The 15611-nt window shown below is 38.8% G+C and overlaps 1 pseudogene across 1 annotated transcript; it reads right to left on the reverse strand.

Moving 5' to 3' along the window:
• Positions 1–12307: 12307 nt before the first annotated feature.
• LOC148732905 (uncharacterized) lies at positions 12308–14910 on the reverse strand (annotated as a pseudogene). The gene has a single exon (XR_016000624.1). The product of XR_016000624.1 is annotated as an uncharacterized LOC148732905 (transcript).
• Between the last annotated feature and the right edge of the window lie 701 nt (positions 14911–15611).

The following is a 15611-nucleotide window of genomic DNA, read 5'->3' on the forward strand; positions in this document are numbered from 1 at the left end:
ATTGAAACTACTTTTTGAAAAAGCTTGAATCCTTAGCTGTGATTTTGTTGGATCAAACTGAAAAAGTTATCAGAAACAGTTTTCAAAAACCCTTGCGCCCGGCTAAACTTCGCCACTTCGACCTCTCCACCTTTTCGCAAAGTTACAAGGAAACCACAACAAAAAAATATCTTACCTTTTGTACTGTTGGTAAAGCTAATCACCAAGCACTTCTTGCAGAAAGCTGATGTATTTGAGAAAGTGGCAAAAAAGACTCTGATGGCCCGCTTTACAAGACACAAGGAGTGGTGGTGTTAGTAAACTAAAATGACGTCCGGAAAACGTAGATTTTTCAAGTATTTTCTTATACTTTGACAAAAGTTTCATATGTCCTTCAATCAAATCCAACGGTATCGTTACATCATCTGAATGAAAACAATCCGTACTTTACCTCTAATTCCGTAGGGTCATTCAGGGGTATTTATTTTGTCTAGTGTCAAAAGTCTGTTTTGATAGCAGACGCAGTTTTAATGGGTATTGCATCCTCTTGTAATATAGTCAAGCTACGTATTTGTTACAAAAGCTGCACCATTTTATAATAATCGTCGGTCTACAAAATTTACAATAGCATTCTACAGTAAAATAATTGCAATATGTTTCTCGAATCTTGCAACATAGTATTGTTCTCCAATTGACTATTTGTGGTATGCCTCTGGCATCAGTTCTGTTATTTTAAACTGAAAGAAAGGAACACATTACTCAGAAAGCTACTACCTAACAGGGCAATGATATGTCCCAGGTTTCACTTTAACGGCTGTTAATTCCGAGATATCGCCCATATATCGGCGATACAAGGCATATGATCAGTGGCAACCATTTCGAGAAGTGTTCATCATCCCGGCCCTACCCCACTGATAGGAAACATAATGATTTCATGATGACTTTTTCCCTGTTCAACCTCTTGGCTGGAATTCACCATTGTTCTGAGGAAGGGATTAAGGCAGTGACAGAGGGGGCTGCTAAGAACTAATCTCTGTAGTTAACAAACGTCTAGAGAAATGAAAATTTTACAACCCCCCCTTCATATTTTGCATGCAGTTAGGCACTCAGGGGGGATGCGAAAAAAGCCCTTTTCACTCTTATTTCCATGGTAACAACGGTGCTTGTTCTAGTTCTGGGGCCACATTTTCATACAAAGACATCCCAAAAAAGTGTAAAATGTCTATTCCTCTATCACAAGCTAGATACAACATTACGAATCGGTACTCCTACCATACATGGCGACATCATTCGCCTTTTACTTTGATGCATTCAAATTCTTCGTGAGAGTAAATGTAAATGTGAACATCCCATAGACGATTTATACTAGTACAGTTTCAGGAATTTTTCATGTAGGGTAAAAAAGGGAAAACGTTTATCTGAATTTCTCTAAAAGGACACCGATTATGGAACTGACATCCAGATTTCGAGTGCTATGCCTTCTGTTGAGCGATCCTAAGTCCTCTAACGATACACTGCTATACTTCTACGTTATTTCCAATATGTTAAAGACGGCTGGTTCACACGAAACTATCTTAACACCGATCATTTGTCAATAAATATGAACAAAGCCAGGATGGCGTGACGCTGTATTTCTCCATGAAGTTTCCATCGGTCGTTCCAAAGAAGATGAGTAACGGAAATTTTTCAATATTTCAGCAGATTTCTATGCATTCTGAAGAAAAAACTAAGAAACAAACAAACCGGGAAAACGGATCGGAAAATCGTAGACATTGATAGCAGGAATCGCAAATTGTCAGCGGCATTACTACATATAAGACCTAGTTACATGTACAAAAATAGCAATATTTGAAAGATATGCATCTCCTTTAAAGAACGGGTTCGGGCAGTTGTCATTTCCTGGCGAAAGGGATCGAAATATTTCGAATCATCTGAAAACGATTAGAAAATTTGCATAAGATATGATGACGAGAGACGTATCACCACTGCAGCGCGGTCGAGTCAATCAATGTTTCCTTCCATTATGTCTTGATAAAGAGAACAATTACAGTTAAAAAGTTAGAAACAGAAAATTGGCTTAAAAAAGATAACGTCAAAATTCCACCTTTCAACTAGTCATAAGCCACGGCATGCAAATCGTAACTCGAAACAAAACTCCTTATGGTTAATATGTAATTTGGATTGCTTCAGGAAAAATAACAGCGATTTCATCACAATTATTCTTTAAAGTTTTTTTCCCCTGATATCTTCCATAAGCTAGAAAAGACGAGTATTATGCAATTGCTCGGTGGGAAGAGGAAGTCAAAGGTCTCTTTAATTATCCCCCGAGTTTTCGTCTCACTTCGAAGGAAAAGGAGATCGCTTGGTTCAATGACGTTAGTCCGTGGAGATTATCAAGCTTATTACTACGAAGACTGCGCCCGTTGGTTCATCAGTGACAGCATAGATTATTTTAAATCTGCACTCTTCAATGCATGCGACAGCAGAGAATAAGCACTTACCAAAACGTTTTATTATCTCAAGAACAAGAAATCTCAAGGCTCTGAGCCGAAATAATGTTCGAGCACGTGAAATATTTTTCTGAAAAAACTAAATTGTTTTAGAAAAAGGACTGTGATGAAATCCTAATTCCATTTGTCGCAGCGCATGGATGCCGAGTTGTTCAAAATCTTCACGTTGTGATAGGTCTAGCGCAAGTCGTACCAATTGTTATTAATGCAACTGGGTTTTATATGTAGCGCTACTGCTGACAAGTTGGGATTTATACTCTCAGTGTTTACAAACTTCCTGTTTTGTTTCTTTGTGTTTAGTTCAGGATGCGCACAAATCGGCTAAAATATCGAAAAATGTCTGTTTCTCGTCTTCTTTGGAGAGACCGGTGAAAACTTCATGGAGAGATACAGCGTCACGCCATCCTGATAACGTTCATGTTTATTGACAAATGACCGGTGCTAGGATAGTCTAGTGTAGATCAGCCAACTTAAACATGTTGCAAATGACCATACAAGTATAACAGTACCTCGACAGGGGATTAGGGATTGCCCAAATGCCCATGAAAGGAGGTACAGCACGTCGAGTAGTCCTCCACGAAAGCTGATTATATTCTTTCGAAAGATGATCATGACAGCCAAGCCAGAAGGGATACTTCTCTGCGGGAAATTGCTCATAAAATAACTTTCTTTTGAAGCCCAGCACGATTCATTTGCCCAAAAATTTTGTTGTTGAGAACATTAGATGTAAACATCGCCAAATTAATTGTGCAATATCCGACTTTTTAGGTTCGTTGGCAAATTGCCCCTATAGAAGTAGAGGCCAGCTTGAAGAGATTTTTACAAATTTAAAACTAGAATATTATAACCAACTAGGTGCGAAGTTTCAGTTCAGAATCGGTGTAATTTTGGAGAAATTCTGATTAACGTTTTCCCTGTTTTACCCCTACAGCAAAAATGACCGAAACTGTACCGAGATAAGAATTACATAGCCGTTTCTATTTGACCTTTCAGTAGCCATCTTCGCTTATTTATAAGTCACGAGAAAAGAAAAAAAGAAAACCATTTCAACTCCACTTTGTTTTAATATAATTGATCGCCTTAAAATCTATACTAGTAGCTTTCTCTTCTTTTTAGTGCAACTTTAAAACATTATGCTATTATGTTTCGGGTACCACAATAAATTCTGATTAACATTTTCCCTGTTTTACCCTACAGCAAAAATGACTGAAACTGTACCGAGATAAGAATTACATAGGCGTTTCTATCTGACCTTTCAGTAGCCATCTTCGCTTATTTATAAGTCATGAGAAAAGAAAAAAAGAAAACCATTTCAACTCCACTTTGTTTTAATATAATTGATCGCCTTGAAATCTATACTAGTAGCTTTCTCTTCTTTTTAGTGCAACTTTAAAACATTATGCTATTATGTTTCGGGTACCACAATAATTTCCTTCGGACTGGAGTTGTTGATTGTCTAACAATTCGAAGCTTCAACGTCCTCCCCGGGCAACTCTTCCAGGCCATTTGAACTTTTTGAATAAGGAAAAATTTATGTCAATTTGAATTGTGAAATGGATAAAATAAGTAGATAAAGTCTAAGAATATATATTTTGAACGAAATATTCTTTTATAAGGTTTGAGTGTGCAGTTGTAGCTGATATTTTAAATTTATTCACAAGTCACGGAGGTGTTTCGAAAAGAAGTTAGATCTGTTGGCAAACAACAACAACAACAACAACAACAAATCTTTATTGCTTACAAAAAATGGTATTGAATAGAATATAGTTTTGTTTGTCCCATTAGAAAACTCTTAATAAGTAATGGTGAAAGCTTAGCAAATCTCATTGTCGTTAAATGAAAGTGTCTTAAATTCTTTATGACATACATTATCTGTATGCTCTTCTAACTTTTAACAAATTTTAAGCTACTGTTCATCTTTAATTTCTACTCAGGACCAGCCTAAAAACCACCAAAGGGTGAGGTTTCCTCCTGGTTAAAGATGTTGATTGATCGATTGATTTATTACAGAAGTAAAGTTTGTTGTTGCGCTATCCAACTGCAGTACTACTTAGCTATGTGAAAATGTGTGTGTCCCTTGACTTATGACTTAAACGGGTTACTCATTAGTTAAGAAACTTTGTCTGTCCCTTTGGAAAAGATGCTATAAGGACATCTAATAAAACCCCGCCTGTTCACTGAAGATAAATACTCAGGAACCAGAAAGAGCGACGAGTGTAATATCTGTTAGTGACCATCGATAAACGAACCTTAATGAAAATCATGCAGTGATGAAAATTACGTAACATTTGAATGCAAATGGTTGAAGTAATGATAAATATTATCAAAAGTTGCCTTTGTGTGCCATAATCGCCTTCAAATTCTTGGCAGAAACAAGAAATCACAATTTTCTAAATTCATTGATCAATTAATTTGATCCACTTACAGAAAGACAACTTAAAGGGAAAATGTTAACTTCCCCTTCGTATGCGACCCTGGCCTCCCGCCCACACACGCACACACTCGTATATACACACACTCTCCGAAAAAGAAAAGATTTATTAGAAGATCCCGTAAAATGATCTCATGACCACAAATACTCTTGCAAGGGAAAAGATGATGAGCAAAATAATTCATTCACCCGATATGGCGAGAGGCGAAATGGACGATGCTAAGTTCCGTCAAATAAAACACCATTTCCAAACTTTTTTGTACCTGGATTTCTATGAAACTATGAAACGCCATCGCATATTTGCGTCCTCCAGTTTCCTCAGTCTTTTTTTTAACACTACAGGATGTCATGATCTCATGAAGAAAACGTTTTGGAAACACGAGCCAATTCGTAATCTGATAAAAATGGAGTGAGTGATGCAGCAAACTGTGAGCTCTCATTAACTATAAAGATTATAAAAATTCCGCACATTTCATGTTTTAATTGTCGTAGAGATGTGATAAAGGCAACTTTTGATGATCGCTTATATGTAGCTCTTATTCGAAGGAACGTGCCTGCGACTTTCTGCGTGTTCGCGACGCGCTTTACTTGAAAATTTGACAGAAGAAGCTCGAGTGGTCACTAACAGAGGCTAAGCCATTTAATTGAATGGTTACTTCTTTGAAGCCAGTTTATATCTTTGATACAGTAAAAGAGTTTCGCGTCGATATTACTTCAGCTCAGCCAATTTCCACCAGTCAAAATTAAACACTTGAAAATATTTGTTGGCTTTTCATCAGGCAAGATTTATAGATAGATTGAAGAGAAAACAGTGTCCTTTCATAAAAAAAAAAACTTACGAAACTCTGCGTCTGATTAACTTTCTCTTGGTTTAAGGAATGCTTACTAAAAGTATTCAATAGTCCATTCTGTCAAAACTTTTAGCTAAATTGCGGCTAGAACACATTAACCTCTTAAGAGGAGCTACCGTCAAAGGAAAAAACAAACCCACGATCTATGGTTCGTCCTTAAATTGATGAATTATCCCTTTCCTTTTGAACTTTTTGGCACTCGCATATACTGAGGCGAATAGTAGACCAGGGACCTCATTCGTCGACGCTTGAACTTTGAAAGGTGGAGTTCCCCGACTGAAAAAAAAAAAAAAAAGGAAAAATGTATCATAAACTATATCCAGCAGAGCTTGCCATCTCAAATTTTGACTGACTGCTCGAATATGTTTTAGAACCTTAGTATACTGCAGGCTGTTTTCTTTTGCCGAGGTTAAAATGCATGTTATTAAGTAAGAGAAATCCTCTAAATTACTTGCCTTATAGCGGCTCAACATAATTCAAATCAGCTTAAGAACTAAAAAAGAATTAACCCAGTTTTTTAAATTGCACGAAAACTTCAATTTATCGAAGTAAATTAATTTTCTGCGAATCAAAAAAATATCTAAGACACAACTTTTGGCTCCCTGTTCGAGGTAGCTCGGACACGAGATATTTTGGTAAAAATAATCATAATATAATGGTAATAATAATAATGGTAATAATAATAATGATAATAATAATAATGAAAAACAGGTGCCAATGGTTGTAGAGATGAGGAGTGCGACAGACAGCGGAAGAAAGGACCCTACCTTTTAAAATTGGCTCCATATCGTTACTTGGTTGACCTCACAGCTACATTTGAACTGGCTCTTGTGTTTCGTTCTTGGAGAGATTTAATTTCCCAGAATCCATGTCGGTTAAAGTATTTTTTTATCTCTGACTTTTTAGTGACCGGTCTGCCATATTTCATTTTGGGTCCCGAGGTGAACTATCCTCCATTCCTACTGGTGTTGCTGTGGTTGCCAGTCTGCCACTTCTTCCAAGTGGTACTTATTACATAGACTAGCCTCAACTATGTTACTATTAGACACTGTTGGTGACGCTGTTCAGTTAACTTTTTTGTTTTCCTGCTAGTTCTGTGAAGACTACTCCGCTGTCTGCCACAGGGTCCAGGTTAAGGAGAGGTTTCCTCGATTTACTGGGAATCCTTCCGCTTTGTTTTATTGGAGACGCTACGGTGATCAGAAAACCTCTCCTTCATAGATGGTTTACTCCGAGCTATTACTGAGTGCTATGGCGGTGATCATTTCATGCATGATATTGCTGTCTTTGTAGTGAACAAATCTAAGTGTAACTTGCTACCTCATCGTGATCAGATCGGTTTGCGCTTACGAAGCTGAAAATAGGATGGAAGAGGACACGAATTGATAACATCAAAATGTCGGTGCTAATCAGATGGATCGTGGTACATAAAGTTTACATTATGTTCCCTCGGCAGAATTTTGACAAAATTAAGTAACAGTGAAAGTACTAAAATTTAACCCGTTTACCAGTGAGTAGCTTCTAAATTCTCCTCAAAGCCACCCGCGAATCGAAAGCCAAGGTCACGAGAATAAAGGCAACGATCAACAATTCAAGAGGCTCCTTGATTAACAAACAAATTCTCTGTGTCAGCACCTTAGAAACTGTATAGAGAACAGTATGGAGAATTTGCATACCGATGCTAGGGTGAAAGGGTTGGAGAAATAAAGTTTGACCCATATGAGATGGAACTCTGAAACGGAGTGGCCATCAATTGCATGGAAATGGGATAAAAAAATATATTTGTATATTTTATTTTACTGTACCCGGCTTAATTTTCTTTTCTCTTTTTTCCAAACTGTTACGGGTAAGGAAGACGCCACTGAACTTCTCACAGAAGGGGTTACTCCAAGGGTACATCTATGTAGCTAGTCAGGATGCAGTTCACTCCGCCGATCTCTCCATGTTGATCCGATAGCAGAAATGTTTGATGGCAAGGCACAGTCGCATATCGCAGTCTTTGTAGCGGAACAGATCCAGGTAAAAAAAAAGTTAGAAAAACATGTACACTTCAAAGAATTATTCATAAAAAGAAGTCAGCTGATAGCAATTTATGATTTTCTTTGGTCAAGATTCGTTATTTTTTAAAAAATTGAACTATACAAATTATGCCACGAGCGAGCATATTGTATACAACATATTTTTTGTTTTCATATACGAGCCGGAATGCACAGTACTTACACTTTAGCGAGATGATCATCTATGGCTGACATCTGTAGCTGGAAAAGAGTTTTGTTACAACTAAGGATTTAAGCAAATGTTAGTTCATAGTACATGTTATGTAACAAAGCGATTATCAATTACGAGGTGCATTGCCAACTTTGCGGTTCCTGTGAAATTATCTAAGCCAGCGAAATGAAATTGACGAGGTGTGCGAACTGGAATATGAAAAAGGCATTTTAATGTTTAGGAATACTTACCTAATCTGTTCTCACCTTATCTCCCAAGACAATGTCCCTGATTGGAAGCACTTCATATCAAAGGTTTCGACACCACAGCTGCATTTCCCTGACCTGACGAAATGCGGTTAGTTTTTTTACACTGCTAAATAACTCATTTACCTGTTTAGTGGCTCACTGCCCACGAAAATGGGCCTTTTCTGAGCATGAACATAGAGCGCTCCCGAAAATGACCCAGTCCCCGAAAATGGACAAGACAAATTTCTAAAATACCTCCCGAAAAACTCGGCATTTGAAAGTGCGAATGCTGGAAGAAAAAGATCCTTTTCCGGGAAACTTAACACGCCCCCGAAAAATGGGCCTACTTACGACTGTGTACTGTACCTCGAAAATGGCACGTTTTCCCGACACCAATTTCTCACGAGAAGTAAACCTGCGATGAAAACTAGTTAGTAACTTATGCTGCTTATTTTTAAGGCTTACAGCTTGCTATAACATTACTTAAGACCACACAGAGACACTTGAGTTTTGTAAGTATTTATTCTTCGTCATCCAGTGTTACATCTAAATACTAAAATAGTTAATCAAGTTAAAACGAACCAGTCCCCGAGAATGGACGAGCCAATTTCCACAATGCCTCCCGCAAACCCTGACATTTTAAGAAAGCGCAAATGCTGTAAGAAAAAGAACCCTTTTGGTCAACTGAACACGCCAAGAAATGGGTCTAGTTATTACCAAGTAGTGTGCCTCGAGAATGGCACTTTTTTCCGACACTAATTTCCCACGAAAAGTAACCGGCCTGCAATAAAAACTTGTTAGTAACTTATGCTGCTTATTTACAAGGCTTATATATAGCTTGCTATAACATTACTAAAGAACACAAAGACACACTCGAGGTTTATAAGTATTTAGTTTTGGTTGTCCAGTGTTACATTCATATACTACAATAGTTAATTAAGTCAAAACGAGCCAGTCCCCGAAAATGAACAAGTCAAATTTATAAAATGCCTCCCAAAAACCTTTGCATTTAGAAAAGTGCGAATGCTTTAAGAAGAACCCTTTTGGGCAACTAAACACGCCGAAAAATGGGCCTAGTTATGACTAAGTAGTGTGCCCCGAAAATGGCACTTTTTTCCGTCACTAATTTCCCACGAAAAGCAACCCTGCAACGAAAACTTGTTAGTAACTTGTGCTGCTTATTTATAAGGCTTATAGCTTGCTATAACATTACTAACGAACACACAGAGACACTTGAGTTTTATATGTATTTTTCGTCGTCCAGTGTTACATTCATATACTACAACAGTTAATTTAAGTTAATCCACAGGACCTAAATTAATCCGCATCACCTAAGAAGGGAAGGGTGCGCACCTAATTGTGAAAAATTTAGCGTCCAGAGAAACTCCGAGTGTTCCTGTGTCAGTAAATGTCGACACCCCGAATATTTGAACACTCTCAGTCTCCCCGACGGTGCTATGATGTTTTCGTCTTTAGCAGCTTGCAAACGACTTAAAGAGTCGCTACCGAGCCTCGAGGCTCCTTTTAGAGCTATCTTCCGATTCCGAAGCCGAACAGATCCCTAAAAAAATCCTGAACAGTCGATTGCAACACCGAGTTGAAATTCGAGCCGAAAGCCGAACACCGAGCTGAAAGCCGAACTCTAACTACTCACTTACCTCGTGTCTTACCTGGTATGGATTGCTGAAAGATGACTGCGTCTCCTCCGCGAATGCGGCGTCAAGGGAGGTTTTCACTACGACACAAGCTCAATTCCAAGCTGGCAGACACAAAGGTTGTTACCCGTTCAAATAAAAAATGGCTTCTGTTACTCAAAAGGAAATTTGTCAAAAAGTTCTCCGCCTGCATTCACGCATGTCAGCTAAGACTTGAGCTTAGTCACAGTAAAAATCAGCCTTAGTGGACGTCTTTCTGCCGTGAAGGTCTCCTCAGACATGGTCAGAGGGTCTGGATGACACAAATGCGGAGGAATTAATTTGACTTCAAATTCAAACGTGACTTATGCCAAATGATATTAATTAGAGTTGCACAAAGTGGCCGAATTGGTCGAGTCGATAAACTGTCCGCGTGGTGTACTCAGTCCAGACCCTCTGATTAAAAGACAAGGATGGGAGAGGGGGTGTAAATCTTTATTCAATTTTTATGGGAGAAGGGGTGATATACCTACCTACATACGTACTTAGCTTTCAAAAATCGTTGTCCTAGCAAGCATCAGGACGTTGATGTTTGAAATAGCTATTTCGATTTATTTTACACTACATGCTATCTTTTCTGACTATTCTTCTTCCTCGTAAGGCGATTTCCATCTTTCATCGTGCATTGTGCACTGTACATCATGCGCAAAAGGCTTCGGACACACGTGCTGGCCTTTAAGACTCCTCTAAAAACGTTCGGCGTAAGAATGTTGCGAAAGTATTCTCAATTACAGTAAAGACTTAAAAAATGCCAAAAGTTACTGTGACGAATCCGCGCCACAAAGGTGGGTGCCCCCTAACACAAACAAAACACAGAACATAAACGAGTCCGAGAACACACGCCACAATATAACTAAACGTAGGCCTAGAGATATTTATTATGCTAATAAAACAATAAAGCGACTAACAATAACGATAATACAATGATCTAATTAATTTACAGGAATACGCTAACTTAAACTACAGTACACTAAAACTATTTACAAGATTATTACTATTAAGATAAAGAAAAGGTTTTTTTTTAGTTCAGTTCGGTTGGGTTTCACCTTACGCCCGCGTCCGTGTTCTTCTCTTGTCCACAAATCACCACGCTCCACCAACAAACAGTGCCCTGCCAAAACCAAAACTCCCGTTTCTCCAACCAGGTTCCTGTCTCACCAGTTCTCAACTTTGCTCGTTTCCTTCGTTTCAACTTTGCTTCGTCTTCTGACAACTTTGCAGTTTTCAACTTTTTACTTCTCGTAACTTGACTCGCTCAGACTTGTTATTGAATTAGTTACTATCTCTTCTTCCTTTAGCTCACAGTCTGGTAGATTCTTTGCACACCCGTTCCCCCGCAAATGGTTTTCTACCGTGAAATGGAACGATTGTTCTGAATGAATTTCTCAGAAATGATACTGTGCCGAGTCTCCGTTGACTCAAATTTTTCCACGCTCTTCGCTCGTAACTCACAAACCTTCACCTCACTTCTTCAAAAAAAAACCACACCGTACCAAACCACCCAAATCCTTAAATACACATGGACGCAAGGTGCCCGAAAAGAATGAAGAAAACTATTTGATATACACAATAAAGGTTAATTACACAACAGTTTACACAAGTGAAGAATAAAAATTACGTAACAGATACAAATAATCACGAACTACACTGATCCTAAGAGAATAAAAAAAATAATTTACATTTAATAAATAAATTCCTAACACTTCCATGACAGTTACACAAACGAAAAGTTGGAAATTTGTTCTGGGGATTTGATTTTCGATTTACGGACTTCCTTTCTTTGCAATATGTTTCTTGTCCAAAGTAGCAAATGTCCTTGTTGTTTTTGGTGTCGACGACTAACTGCTCTCATATTTTTCAAACAATTTAAACTACGGTGTGTGCATTGTCCCGTGATCCCCTGCTAGCTAATTGTCAGTACTACGAGCTGATCTATGCTCAAATAAGCGAGTCTACTATCGGCTGATTTCCTGTAACTAGAGTCAAACCACTAAACATGTCAGGAGAGGCAAAAATAGCCTTCTTCCAACAGTTGAATGGCTTGAGTCCTCCAGTTTCCTACGGTCTATATTAATATCTGGTTGAACCTTCAAGTCAAAACGTTTTTTGCTAGTCTCACTTGATTTAAGTGCTCAGCTACACTGTAATCAAGTGATATCTCGGATAAAATTGGCCGCAACTGATGCAAACAAAGCGGGTAGGCGCGCGTTAAATGATAAAAGCCGAACTTAAACCAAGTCGACGTCTTGCCGAGGAACCGTTCCGCAGTAGTTTCGGAGAAACCGAAGTATTAAGGTGGTACAACCCTCAAAAAATCAACATTTTTTCATGTTTTTTTACAAAAAGTTATCTATATCACCTAAATTGACACATGGAGACAACTGTATTTTTGCAGTTTTTGACTTGATATTTTATTATTGCTGCTGAGAATTAGCAAATGATGCCCCCCGGTGGGCAACCAAACAAGAACAGTCATAACTCTTTAACATTAGATTAAAAATTCACAAAATTTTTAGACAATGATCTTTACATGCACCTGCATGCAATGAACTACAGAAACACCTCTCAGTCATATAGAATGGAAAATATTAAAGAAAACACAACAACTTTCAGGAATTGATAAGATGAGCAATCTCATTTTGGTCATTTAACAACAAAAGATGCACCTAAGTGTATGTTTCTAGTTCATTGCATGCAAAAATATACTGAGATCTCTCACTCCAAAAATGAGAAGAATTGAATAAAACGCTGGAAAGTTATCTTTGCTAGCGTGTCGGTAGTTTCATAAAATTCGAAATTGAGAGAAAACTGGTTTAAAGTTTTTAAACTGATTTTTTCAAGACTTGAACACAGTTTCCATGAATTGAATTGTTCAAAACTGACCAGGGCCATAGCTGACTCCTTCAGTTTGCTTATTATGGTCATCTTTTCGTTTTTTAAGGCCCCTAATCACTTTGCGTCGCTTCTTGGTAGTAGCTTTGCTTTTATGTTGCGCAATATTAACTCTAAGCTGGTCTTGGAGTCTGCAACCCTCCTCGGTATATTTGCCAGAAGGAATACCAAGGGCTTGGAAAAGCTTAATAATACTCATTGAACCAATATTAAAATAAGAAACAGCATCATAAAGTCCTAATTCTAATGTCTCCCTTCCAACATAAATTTCTTTTGGAATCCTTTGCCATACCATGCCATTCAAAGACTCATTTTGATTTTGTGTCTTGCCATGTAAGCACTTCTGCAATAAGTTGTTCTCACTAAGTCGAATATATTCAGGCTTTAGCTTGGCAATAACAGGTAAAGGAAGGCCAGGTCCATGCTTAAAGAGATTCGTATGGTTGGCTTTGTCCTTTTGATACTTGCACCAACTTGCACTACCTGTTGGGCAGTGGTCATGAAGTGGGCGTGCCTCACTTGAGGCACAATGCATGAGGCTAGCATGGATAGCTTTCTTCATTCCAGCCAAATTTCCAACATTGCACCTTATGGCAATGCCATAATAGTTCTGCAGTTTATCAATTAGACTATCTGTGAGTTTCCCTCTGCCTCCAAGGCCTGGATTGTCACGTTTTAATTTGCGAAGTGCAGTTCCAACCCTCTTCTGCACATGACCAATGCATTCTTTCTTTTCCACTAAAATTCCAGCATCTTGATAAATATTCTTTATCCTGGAAAAACTCTTGCTGTCCCCATCCCCATAAAATTCAGTGTACCTGAGATTGTGCAGCTCAACAGACCTTTGAAATATGCGCTCTGCACCCTCTGGTTCCATAGCAGGTGCTGATCCCTGGAAATTTGACTTGCAAGTGGTGTGATCAGCTCTCCACATCTGATATTCGAGAGAATTCTTGTCCATTTGTTCATGCCGCTCACACTGTTTGCATCCTTGGCTTAGGGCCTCCACATCAAGAACCTTTCCTGTGTCCATAGATATGACAGTCACACAACCATTGCGTGACGAGTAGCCTCTCTTTTGCCATGTTCCGTCACAAGAAACACCACAGTTCACAGGTAGACCTTCAGAAGAATTTACATCCTTCTTGAGAGATAAAACTTCTTCTCCTGCCTTTTTCATTGTTTCCTTTGCAATCGCTTTCATGTGACGGCCGATTACGCGCGAGTTGCTGAGGAAAGCTTTCTCATTTGGTGGTGGAGGCATGTTCATAATTGTGCAGAATTTCCTTGCACCAGCATAACCCTTTCCAAGAGTTCTCATACCATAAACGATTTCCTTGCTTTTTTGATGTGCAAAATGAATGTTTCCATCCACACTGCTCGCACAGCAAACGCAAAGTTGACGCACATCCCTTCCGTTTCAAATTATCTTCCATAAACAAAAGACTGAAATCGCCGCATTCGCCACAACGTAGCAAAGAAAAAACGGACGATAGCACCTCCATATCACAGAACCTGAACCCTGTAATGGATGGACTGGTTTCCTCTTTATCTACCTTGATCAGCTTAGGCTTGGGTTTGTCTTCTTGGGAAGTTGATTGAAGCTTTCGATACGAAGCCGAAGATTCCTTCGCTTCGCTCTGATCATGTGAAATGCCGTCTGTGGATTCACGTATCCCACTCGAAGCGCTTTCGACAACAATCGACTCTTCTTCGTTAATTCTTGGACTATTTGAAAAGCGATTTCCATAAAATTTGCGCTTCTTGCGTCTCTGAGACGAAAATTTCGGCATTTTGATGATTGAAGCTCTCTCACTTGCGAAAATTCACAACTGAATGATTGATAATAACGGCTGTTCACCGAAATATATCAAAACGAGGCTGAAAGTCATTGTTGGGCCCCAGTCTCCCAATAGCTTACTCAAGACGCAATCAGCTTGCTTTGATCTGGGAGGAAATCGCACTTTTAGGCCCTAAAAGGACGCATTTAAAAATGCGTTTCCATGGCAACGGAACAACAGTGCCTTAGAAATTGCATTTTATTACTATTTCCTGACAAATTATTCACAAAAAGACATTTGGGGCTATTAAACAAAAGCCTTTAGAAGTGAAATTGAATGGAAAAAAAATAGACTCATTTTCAACAAAAATTGCATTTTTTTTTGTATCGTACCACCTTAACGAAAAAATCGAAGTACAGCCGAAAATAAGCGAAAATCCGACCGAGCAAAAGTGATATGAAAACATACATAAAAAAACCAAACAAAAAAATTTGGAGGGAGGACCCAAACCAACCCCAGGGCCCGCTAACTAATCTAACCAAGTAAACTAAAGTAGATTACGTCGAACGAGAAGTTTGTTAACTTCTGCTTGAATTTGGAGATGAGGTTCAACCAGAGCTCTATATTATACCCCCTCTATCCCCAAACCCCAAAGAATTTCACAAACCGGCTTTTTAAGTCTTCCATCAGCGTCTTCTAACTGACTTGTTTCCAGTCTACTCGTATGCGACGGAAATGGAGAGAAGAAGGGGGCGTCGGCCCTCTTCTTCGCCGCCTTTCACATCCTAATACAAGTGGACCTGGTCACAGAAGTCAGCTCTTTCATTAAATGGATGGACTGAAATGGAATGAGCTGAAGTGGACTGAGCTTCACGAAACTGGATTGCACTGGATCGGGCTGAATCGGACCGTATCGAACCGGACTGGACCAGAAGATTGGACAGGACAGAAAGAGCCTGGGCTGGACCGAACTTGACTAAAAAGGACCGGAGTGGACTAAATCGAATGTTACAGGTT

Source organism: Stylophora pistillata, chromosome 4 (genome assembly GCF_964205215.1).
Source record: "Stylophora pistillata chromosome 4, jaStyPist1.2, whole genome shotgun sequence".
Taxonomy (NCBI): domain Eukaryota; kingdom Metazoa; phylum Cnidaria; class Anthozoa; order Scleractinia; family Pocilloporidae; genus Stylophora; species Stylophora pistillata.